The sequence below is a fragment of the Galeopterus variegatus genome, unplaced genomic scaffold, assembly GCF_000696425.1.
Source record: "Galeopterus variegatus unplaced genomic scaffold, G_variegatus-3.0.2 Scaffold2036, whole genome shotgun sequence".
In the NCBI taxonomy this organism is placed as follows: Eukaryota; Metazoa; Chordata; class Mammalia; order Dermoptera; family Cynocephalidae; genus Galeopterus; species Galeopterus variegatus.
Window position 1 is genome coordinate 249,630 of NW_007728147.1, and position 11,935 is coordinate 261,564.

Here is an 11,935-nt window from a genome sequence, read left to right on the forward strand (position 1 = left end):
CTTAAACTATATTTATGCCTTTCCCTCAAGCTACAAGCACTCTTTAGCATTAAATTACATTGTACATACACAACTACAACAGTTTGGATTTGCTCTGGAACATATAATTACATTAAAAATAAATAACTTTCTAACTATTTCATAGTTTAACTGGTTCTTACATAGTTTCCCTAGGGGGAAAACAAGCATTTTTGTTCTTTAACAAACTAATACACATAAATGAACTGCTATGTGTTTATTTAAATCTCGAGGGAATCTAAAGATGAAGTTTGTTTTGTTTTTTCCTAAAAACACAACATGGACATGCACTTAATCTTATACTGTGCATATAGTGAAGGGATGAAATGGTATAGAAAGGTGCAGTCTTGTTTAAGCGTACAGTTGTAGGATGTTCTAAAAGGAATAACCTAACACTGGACACTGATAATTGTTTAAAGGAAAAAAGAACGAAAGTCAAGGAAATTGCTCTGCTAGCTGGTTGGCTCAGTTGGTTACAGCATGGTGTTTTAACCCCAAGGTCAAGGATTTGGATCCCCATACACGTCAACCACCAAAAAAGGAAGAAAAAAGAAAATTGTTGAAGAACAGGAATATCTATTTTTAAAACAGAAGAAGCATCAATGAACGTAAAAATGAGAGCTATAGATTGAAAAAACACTTATTTTACTGTCTTAAAAGATAAAACAAACCAAAAAAAGATAGGCAGAGGGAGTGTAGACCACTTTGAGTTGAGGCTGCTCTGCACAGAAATGAAGATGGTGCAATGCTATGACCTCATAAGGGCAATGACCAAAGTCCTCATGTCTGTAATAATGCATCAATGCACAAAATACCAAAAATGCAAAGTCTAGATTTCCCCCTTAGATTCATAATAAACCATCAAACTTCTGCTTAACGCATATACTTTTATGAGCCTTCTCTGTTTAGCAGCATCTGCTATACAAGCACGTACATGTTGCCATTTTACCGTGAGAATTATAGTTCTCATTTCAGACTAATGACTTGCCTTTTTACCCATAGTTACCTACATTTCATTTCCATTATAAGACACTTAATACCATCCTAGTGGTACATTGAAATCAACATATTACATGAAAAATAATTTTGATGTTTAAATGAATCTTTTTAGTTCTGTGGCACGATGGGTTTAATTTAATAATTGAAGTGTAACATAGTAACTACATGGCACTGTTCAAACCAATTCACAGCTGTAGAAAAACGTTTGATTTTTAAAATATAATCAAGATGAGACTGCGTGGTTATGAACAGTGAAATACTAGAAAACAGTGAGTGAATAAATAAGATGACTTTTCATCAGCGGCCATTCATTATTCTGCTTTTAGGAACCCGGAAGAAATTGGCTTCTTTGAGTTTCAAATGTTCTGGTGAATCTAGTTGTTTCTCAGCTTCCTCAGTACCACCTTGACTTGCTGAGATAAATGACTCTGCAGAATCAAAGTTCTTTTCTGGTCCGAGGTGGCCAGCGATGGGCACACTGAGGATTTCCCCGCTGAAACCGCCTTTGAAGGTGTGCGTGATGTGCGTTTGCACGGACTTGTGTTCTCGACGTTTGGGTTGCATCTTGCGCTCACGGTCGTCTTAGGGACATCTGCACTGGCAACCATAATAAATGCCGGTGGATACCTCAGGTGAAGGTCATGTACAGCTTGTTCAGGAAAGTCAGCGGTGGGGATGCCCAGCTGCTGGCAGCCTCGGCCGAAATCCCGCATCACTTGGCCCCAGCAGAAGTAGGGCAGGAGCCTGGCGACACCGGGCGTGGGCCACAGGTCAGGTGGGGACACGGACGACAGCTCTGCTGGCCGGTCAGGTGCCCCGCCCTCGGGAGGTGACGACGACACGCTGCTGAACCAATAGAAGCTGCCGGGCGACTCAGGGGCTGCATCTACCATTTTTCACATACTTATTTATTTATTTTGATCTGGTTTCTTTCTCTGAGCACAATTATTTTGAGATTTATTCTCATCGTTTCATGGATCCATAGTTCATTTCTTTTTTATTGCCGAGTAGAATTACATTGCGTGTGTGTGTGTGTGTGTGTGTATGTGTGTACCACGGCTTTTTTTCCCGTTGACCTGTTGATAGAAATTGGGATTGTTGTCTGGTGTGTGGCTACTACAGTAATAAGGCTACTGTAAACTTTTGTGTACAATTCTTTATGTGAACACACGCTTTCCTTTTTCTTGGATAAATACCTAAAAGTGGAACGGCTGTGTGGTAGAGTGGTTTAACGTTTTAAGAAAGTGAACTATTTTCCATAGTAATTTTACTATTTTGCATTTTCAGAAACAGACGCACAAATAGACCAAATCAGTACATGAGGCCACTATTGTCCATTTTACAGACAAGGAAAGTGAGGCTGGGTTTTGTTAACTAACCTCCTCCAATGTCATCCAGTTAGTAAGTGATAGAGCTTAGACTTGGGCCTGGGGTTGGTGGAGCCTCATCCTTTTCCCCTTGTACCTATCATTTCTTCCTCTTCCACGTTTTAGAGTACATCATTTGTTCATCTTTCATTAATATGAAGTTAGAAAAGTCCTACCCAAAGACAGACATAGGTTTTTTTTTTTTTTAATCTAAGAGCACTTGGTGAAAAACGTCACTAATACCTCCTCCCTAAAATATACCAGGCAATGTCACTCTGGAGTAGAAGGCTGTTTTTCTCCCCAAAAGAAGGAAAATCACCGGACTTATAGATTTAAGTTTCCCTGGCCAAACAGAAGTTGGTGACTTGGAGATAATAATCTTTAACAGTAAACAGAAGAGCTGGTAACCAGAGAGTGGGAGGGAGATCTACTGGGAAAGCCATGATGGCAGTATTGCTTATCTTGATTGTGATAGCGGGTAGACAAATGTATGTTTGTCAAAACTTGTGGAACTTATTGAATGGTTGCATTTGTTGTATGTAAATTATAATTCAATAAAGTTGATTAAAATAAGCAATGGGCAATGTGGGACCTGTGCTTGCTCTGCTGGTTGTAAGACATACATTCTGCATATTTTCATGAAAACTAAACAGTAGAGCACAGGGCACAAAACAGTATGATTGAAATAAATATACATTTTCTGCCTTATAAAGGTTAAATGTTCTTCCCCAGCAACATTTCTTAAGAGCTCACAAACTATTATAGTCTCCATCTCTTAAGCTGCTGCTGCTGCTTTCTTTCTTTTTTTTGGTGGCTGGCCAGTCCTGGGATCCAAACTCTTGTCCTTGGTGTTAACAACACCAGGCTCTAACCAACTGAGCTAAACAGGCAGCCCTCCATCTCCTAAGCTTTTAATTGTCATTCCAATTATTCCAAGAGAATGAATCAGAGAGCCATGCATTCAAATTTAGTCTCTTCTGAGTATTCATACACTTGAACATTCTCCCTTTACCTAGATGGATGTTAAGTGACTAAATCAGAAAAAAAAAATAGGGTATTTTCTCATGGACTATCCTTATTTTTTGTCTAGTTGTTCTGGATATTTTACAAAATAATTCACTTTACCTGGAACCTATACTGTGATCTAAAGTGCAGTAAGAGTAGCTAATATTGTTGAGTCCTTTCGCAGTTCCAAGCACTGTACTGTATTTGTTTCAAGCCATTAGCCATTTAGGAGTCAAAGTAGTTAGAAATAGTATAGTCACAATGTAATTCAGCTATATTAGAGCACTAAGTGTTCCAAAAAGACTTAGAAAAATATGTAAATACCTTCCTGGTGTTCTGCAGCTCAGTTAATGTCAACAGCATCTTTTCCAGTTGTCCCTGCAACAAACTTGGAGTCATCCTTGACTTCTCTTTCTCCACACAGTCCAAATCCATTCTATCAGCAAGTCTTGTTGGTTTACTTACAAAGCATATCCAGAATCTGACTCCCCCTCACACCTCCATGCTACCACCCTAATCCGAGTCACAGTGATCTCTATCCAGGATTGTTCAATAGCCTCCCACTGCTCATGGCCTTTCCCTCCCGTCTCCTTATCCTTTCTCCACTTAGCATCAAGAATGAGTATGTTAAAATCGAAATCAAGTCATTTCACTCTCCCGCTCAGAATCCTCCAATAGTTTCCATTACACTTGAATAAAATCCAAAATACCTACATGGCTTCCAGAACCTTGTATGCTTGAATCCAACTGCTTCTCTGATCGTATTTCCTACCATTCCTGTCACACTTAGCTCTCTGGGTAAGCTGGCACTGGCTCGTTGCAGTTCTTTAACCCCACACCTGAAATTTGCATTTGCCTTTACCTGGAACTTCCAGCTGTCAGGTATTCACACAGTTCTCCCCTGCATTTTCCAGTTCTCTGTGTCATACAAGGCTTTTCTCTGAGTGAAAACAGCCAGCCCCTCATTACTCATGAAATTTGCATTTGCCTTTACCTGGAACTTCCAGCTGTCAGGTATTCACACAGTTCTCCCCCGCATTTTCCAGTTCTCTGTGTCATACAAGGCTTTTCTCTGAGTGAAAACAGCCAGCCCCTCATTACTCGGGCATTTTACACTAATTTTTCTTCACAATACTCATTTCTATCTGACCTCCATGATGTTTTTTGTTATGTATTTATTGTCTGCTTCCACCCACTGTGCTCCCCACTAGAAGCGAACCTTGATGAGAAAAAAAGCTTTGCCATTTCTGTTCACGGTCGCTTCAGTAGTACCTACAGCACTGCATGGCGCAGAGTAGGTGCTCATGACATATTTGCTGAACGAAATTAAGAATGAACGAATGAGCAACGTCTTTTAGTCTTAAATCGGGAAATAAATATTCACGATTCCATTACCCAATAGCTTCAGGGGCTTTTAAAGATTACCAGGCTGTCTGAACAGAGATGGCTGTGGTCTGCTGCACTCTTGGCTTTCAGCAGCTCCTCTTTTCTTTTTTGACAGAAGTTTTTATTTTTATGTTGTTTATTTATTAATATTGTTTCTTTACACTCTATGATGTTGTTGTGGAGCAGCTGTGGGGCGGGAGAGAGGGGAAGGGGGAAGAAATAGGGTGTGAGAAGGAGGAAGTAGGAGGCATGGGTTGAGGCCTGTGGCAACCCCCTCCTTCCTGCAAGGGAGATCAGGGGGCTTCCAGAAGTGGATCAGTCATTGCTGGGCTGGGTGCAGATATCGGGGGTGGGGGTGGGGGGGAGTGGCTGAAGCCCTTGCCCCCTCACCGCCCCAGGTTGGGAGCCCAGGGTGCTTCCTGAGGCTGCTCGGTGGTCATCGCTGGGCTGGTTGTGGGTGGCAGAGGGGTGTGGCTGAGAAACTTTGGTCTGGGCCTGAGTCTTTTTAGCAAACGGCACCCTCCACGGTTCTATATTCCCGACCAGTCTCCTCTGAGTGGTCCTGTGCTAACAGAAGTTTTTTTTAACAGGAGGGAAGCTCTGCCTTTGGGACCCTCCCAGACCTTGCCCTACATGTTTCCTCACTTAGTTGATCCTAATTCGTATCATTATAATAAACTGTAATCATAAGTGTAGTGCTTTCCTGAGTTCTGTGAGTCATTCTAGTGAATGATTGAACTGGAAGGGGTCATTAAAACTCCCAAATTTGTAGCCAGTTGGTCAGAGGGAGGGTGGCAGTTTTTTTCGTTACTGTGCTCTTTAACCTGTGGAGTCTGAATGCTAATTATGGGTGGTTAGAGTCAGAACTGTATTGCAGTACCTTGATGTGTTTTTCTGATTAAACACACCTTAGCTAATATAGATTGTTGATTCATTCACATCGAACCCCCAGGCAACAGCACTATAACTCGTGCTTGAACACAGTTTGTCCACACATGTATTTTCTTCCTCAGTCACATCACAGCTTTCTATTTTTAGGAACACTGGGCAACACTTCAGTACTAAGCTTGAGTAAAAAAAAAAAAATCAAATTAAATGCTGAATATATTATCCAAATTAAAGATGTGGGTTTGTGGGCTCTTGTCTATGGAGATACTCTGCACGGCAAAGATGTTGAAAGGCCAGACTAGAAATTGTATTGTTTCTATCTGAGAGTATTAAATAACCTAGGAAAAGAGGCTTTAAATATTTAGTTAATTATATTGGTTCATTAAGTACTTGCAGCCTAATGGTGATTTTCTGATGTTCTGAGGCAATTTTGAAAGGATGCAGGTTAAAGAAGTAAAAGGGTGGAATCATGCCCAGATTATATAAATAAATTTAAAATTTAAAATTGTAGCCAAGCAGAGTGCTTTCTTATGAATCTATAGACAAACTATGTTATGAATTCTCAAGATAAAGCCTGTATGGAAAAGTTTATTTTAGTTTTTTTTCCCCCCTTTTTACAACTTTACTGAGATATAATTCAAGTGCTTTTAGTAAATTTGTGATTTAAATTTATGAACCGTCACAAAAATCCAGTTTTAGAATTTTTCCATCACCTCACTTCAAAATTTTCCTCAAGTCCATTTTCACTATTCTCTGTCTTTGTCTCTGTCTCTGTCTCTGTCTCTCTCTCACACACACACACACACACACACACACACACACACACACACACACACACTCCCCAGCTTACTTAAAAGAGAAAAGAAAAATCACCTAGTACCACCTACTGGTGTATAAATAGATAGCAAGTTGATGTTGGAGTTCCTGAAATCCTCAGATTTGAGATTGCTTCCATGGGATTGGTAAATCAGCTATCAAAATTTATGGTTTATTATTGAAATTCAACTTCAAAATATCCATAAGCTTATCTATATCATTACTAGATAAATTTTAAGAACCTTAATTTTAAAAACAAATGCTATCCTTCCTTCAAATGAGGGTTTACTTGTAGCCCCCGTATATTTATCTGATAAATGCTTAGCAACTTTGTCAGACGCTGCAATGGGGGCCAACATCCTGGCTCACACTCCCCCCCACTTGGTGAAATTAACTTTATAAAGATTTTTGTGTGGACAAACACAAAAAATAGAAAGAATGGTTGTCTTTGGGCATTGGAAAATACGTGAGTTTTTCCTTTTGGTTTTATTTTTCTCTTGAGTGTCTGTATATAATTGAAAAAAATGTAATAAACTTTATTTTTAAAAGCGATCATAACATTTAAAAATACTCGCGTACCAGCCAGCAGCCAAAAAAAAAAAGGAAAAAAATGGCTGCCTGTTAGCTCATTTGTTTAGAGCCTGGTGCCGATAATGCCAAGGTCAAGGGTTCTGATCTCCTTACCAGCCAGCAGCCAAAAGAAACAAACAAACAAAAACCAAGGAACAAAACCCTCCACAAAATTTCGAAATATTGCCAAAATGCCTAGCAAAGTCCTTGAAAAACAGCAATTTTCCGTGAAAATTATTTTCTCTTCTCATTTCCTCCCTGTTGGTGGCAGTACCTGTCTATCACTCAGGTTAAGGTTGAAGGCAGTGGTTAATTGGGAATGTCTTGTCTCAGCCTCACAATACGACTCCTTGCAGGAGACTCCGCATGTTTTCTGGCTTCATGGAAGCCCAGTGTCTCAAGATTATTTCAATCATGTCAGTATAAGTTCATATGGTAAAATGCACATAATTCTGATAGTGTTCCTGGAAAACAGTGCTTTATTACAGAAAAGTTATTCAGAGAAAAAATAATTTTGGCAAACAGTTATATAAGTAGGACATCAAATAGAATAATAACAATAAATGTCTAATTTACATTCTAATTCTGGCTCTGATTCTTTCTATCTACATGACCTTGGGTAAACCCCTTGACTTCCTCCTGAATTTGTTTCTCAGCTATAAAATGGGGATAATAAAAATATCTAGCTTACAGGGTTGTTATGAGGAATAAATGAAATAATACACGTACAGCACATATTAAACGCTAAGTAAATGTTAGGTGTTGTTACCAATATTTTACTATTAGTATTATTTCCTTAGAGTGGTGTGGGAGATCTGTCTTAATTATGATTTACCAATGCCATAGGTGTAGATACAAAATTGTAAGTATGGTGGAGGTGGACAAAGTGCTGTCCTTGGTTCTGAAACCATCACACTCAGCAGGGCATGATTGTTTTGAAACCTCAGGATACTGACGATTCCTGGCCCAACCTTTCCAAAAATTTTGAAGCAGAGAAGGGCAAGAATGAAGAGAAATTCATGCATGTGTGTGTGTGTGTGTGTGTGTGTGTGTGTGTGTGTGTGTGTGAGAGAGAGAGAGAGAGACAAACAGACAGAGAGACAGAGAGACAGAGATGCATAGCTCCTGAGAAGTTGTGAGGCAAGAGATGGGAAGAAACACATACTTGACATCATTTTCAAATTACATTGCTTGCTGTTATCATTAGTGAAAGAAAGAAAGAAAAAGAAAGGAGGGAAGGAAGAGAGAAAGAAAGAAAGGAAGGAACAAAGAAAGAAAGTGAGAAAGAAAGGAACCCCTTGTATTTGTGTGTGTTGAGGGGGTAGTTTATATATTCCTTTCCCCAGGCTGTCCTCGGTGTACTGCCCTATAACTGTACCTAATCGCCCTGGTATTTGTACCTAGTCACTAAACTGTAAGTTCCCTGAGGTCAGGGACTGGTTCTTGGGCACAGTGGTGAGGACAAAGGGTAATGACTGTTTCTTCGTTACCTTGGGCTTGTAAAAGACTACTATATACTGGGTGGCTTAAGCAACATAAATTTTATTTTCTCACAGTTCTGGAGGCTGAAAGTCCAAGACCAGGGTGGCAGCACAGCTGTGTTCTGGTGAGGGCTCTCTTCCTGGCTTGTGAGGGACTGCCACCTTCTCCTTGGGTCATCACATAGGGGTGGGGTGTTACTGTGGGGAGAACTCTATAGAGCAATCTCTCTGGTCTCTTCTTTAAGGACACTAATCCCATCATGAGGGCCCCTAATTATCTCCCCAAAGCCTCATTTCCAAATGCCATCACATTGGGGGTTAGGGCTCAACATATGAATTTTGGAAGGACATAAACATTCAGTCCACAACAGCTTGTAAAGTGGGAAGCACACAGAGTCTGTCACACTGAAGGCTCTCAGTGAATGATAGTTTTTTAAAAAGTGGAAGCTGTAACGCAGGCCTCACTGTTTCAGTCTCACTGTGTAATCCTACTTTTCTATGTTGCAGACCAGGTCAGATGGATATGATAGTTGTGCATACAGCTTTGTTGCTGTCCTGATCCCTTAGCCACATGCACCTGCTCAGCTTAGATGTGCAGATTGACTGTGCTGAGAGTGGCAGTGATCCAAAGGTGTGAAACTCATCAGTATGGAGGCTGCATGGCAGAAAAGACCCGAGTCTAACTACGCTTAGAGAGATTGCCGGGTGGAGCCCAAGTGGACTGTATTCTACAGCTGGTTTAAGGTAACGTGCAATAATACCTAAGACTTACACAGCACTTATTAGGTGCCAGTTGTTCTAAGCATGTTATGTAGATTGATGTATTTTAATTATTACAATGGCCTTAAGGAGTAAAACTATTATTCCATTTTACAGATGAGGAAATGGAGGCAAAACTATGTAATGGTCCTTGACTAAGGTCACACAGGAAGTGTCACAGGAAAGTTTGAATTCAGGCAGTTTTGGTGCCTGTGCCTATGCTCTTAACCATGACATAGTATTTTTCCTGAAATTTAGGCAATGTACTTCAGAAAGTTCATGGAAAAGTAGAATTAAAAGGTAATACAAATCTTTCCATGAACTTTTTGAAGTACCCTCATACTACAGTGACTTTTCCTCTTGGGTTTAGTCTCCTAGCATCGTACACGGTATCTCCCTCTAGTTAATGTCTGAAGACTGTGAGACCTGGTGGGAGGAAAAGATTGAGGATGAGGATCGAGAGTGGCTTCCTATTGCAAAGGGATTCAGTCAGGTAAGGGGGTGACAGTGTCTTTGCGAAGGCAGGTGCATCCTCTTCAGGCAAAGGCAGTATACATTTCCCAGGCTGATTCATTTGTCTGAGGAGGTTCATGGGTTGCAAAGGGATTCAGTCAGGTAAGGGGGTGACAGTGTCTTTGCGAAGGCAGGTGCATCCTCATCAGGCAAAGGCAGTATACATTTCCCAGGCTGATTCATTTGTCTGAGGAGGTTCATGGACAGTTGTAGTTCTGGGGTAGTTCAAATCTTCTAAATCCTGTCTTATATTCTCAGTCAAATTCTTCATGTCCCACTCCTTTATGACCAATGATATAATTGTCATGTAAAAAATCATGAGACTATAAACTCAGCAAATCTGAAGGAGCTCAGTCCCAAGTTATCTCAGCTTTGGTGCTAGATAATAACAGAAAGCCTTGAATTCATCCTAGTCCAGAAAATTTAAGGCTGTGAACTTCTCTTTGTTTAAACTTTCTGGTTTTGTTAGAAGTGACCACTCCTCAATTTTGAATTCCTCATGTTCTTTGTACTATTCTAAGACCAGAGAGCAGGGCAATTTCCCTAAATCTCTTTTAAAGGTCAATTTATTCCAAGTAATCCCAGGAATTAGTTCAATTGGGCTGCTAAAGTCTCATTTCTGAGCATTAACATGTTTTTCACTGCCTTTAAGCCAAATAACCAGTGCCAGATTTTCCTATATCCCTGAGGGTCTACTGCCTGCAACTAACTCCTGATGATATAATATAAAATTTCGCAAGTAATCCCAGGAATTAGTTCAATTGGGCTGCTAAAGTCTCATTTCTGAGCATTAACATGGTTTTCACTGCCTTTAAGCCAAATAACCAGTGCCAGATTTTCCTATATCCCTGAGGGCCTACTGCCTGCAACTAACTCCTGATGATATAATATAAAATTTCGACCCAGAACTATCATTTCCACCTGTGTTAGTTTCCTTGGACTGTCGTAACAAATTACCACAACCTGGGTGGCTTAAAACAACAGAAAATCTCTCACAGCTCTGGAGGCCAGAAGTCCTAAATCGAGGTGCTGTGGGGCCATGCTCCCTCTGAAGGCTCCAGGATTCCTTCCTTTCCTTTTCCTTGCTTCTGGTGCTGCTGGCAATCCTTGGTGTTCCTTGGCTTGTAGCTGTCTGACTCCAGTCTCTGCCTCTGCCTTTATTTGGCCTTTTCCCCTTTATGTATGTCTGTGTCTCTAAATCTCCCTCTTCTTATAAGGAGAAGGATTTAGGGCCAACCAGTCATTGGATTTAGGGCCAACCCTGACCCAATATGAGCTCATCTTAACTTAATTACATCTGCAAAGACCCTATTTCCAAATAAGATCATATTCATGGATACTGGGGGTTAGGACTTGAAAAAAATTCATAATTTAGCTTTTTAATTATTTAATACTTACTTTTAAATCAAATTGTACATTCACATAAAGTGCCAAATCATTCTGAATTCATTTCTTTTGAAGCACTTATATGTCCTTTATCCCATTTATTTTCTTGCAGAAAGCCCTTTGATCACAGAAAACTGCTTTTTTTTTTTTTAGTTTTTGTTTTTCGAGCACAACTACCTATATTTCAGTTCTTTCCATAGTCTTGTTCTCTTTTGCTTGAGCCCTGGTTGAATATAAATATTCGTTGGATAAAATTCACCATCTTTGCCCACCATGGGTGGTTATAGTTCCTATTATTATTGTCAATTTTTTGCACCTCTTGTACCTTCAGATCCTCACGTTTCTGCCAAACCTCTCCCAAGACAAGTGGGACAAGTGGGGGGGAAATGTGTGGGCACAACACACTTTAGAACTCGGGACACAGGAAGTGTATGTGTCATTTGAAAGAAGCTCATTTCCACTGGCTGTGGTAGATCCATCTCTAGGGCATAATAAGTTTCCTACTTGGTATTGGGCATCAGCCCTGGCAGGCAGGCAGTGGCACCCCGGTAAAAAGATGATATGGGCACTTCCTACGTTCTCCTCTCTTTAATGCACTTTTCCCCCAAACAAATGTAAATTTTAGAGTGATTTCACTTGTGTATCTGCATTTCCCTGCATGATAGGGAGGAGAGGAGAGAATAGGTACAGTAGGAAGTGCTGTGTCATCCGCATTCAGTCCATGGGGTGAAGATATTGGGCCTGCTG

At 40.3% G+C, this 11,935-nt stretch overlaps 1 pseudogene; it reads right to left on the minus strand.

Annotated features, from left to right (window-relative positions):
- Nucleotides 1-1,314: 1,314 nt before the first annotated feature.
- LOC103596513 lies at nt 1,315-1,910 on the minus strand (annotated as a pseudogene).
- Between the last annotated feature and the right edge of the window lie 10,025 nt (nt 1,911-11,935).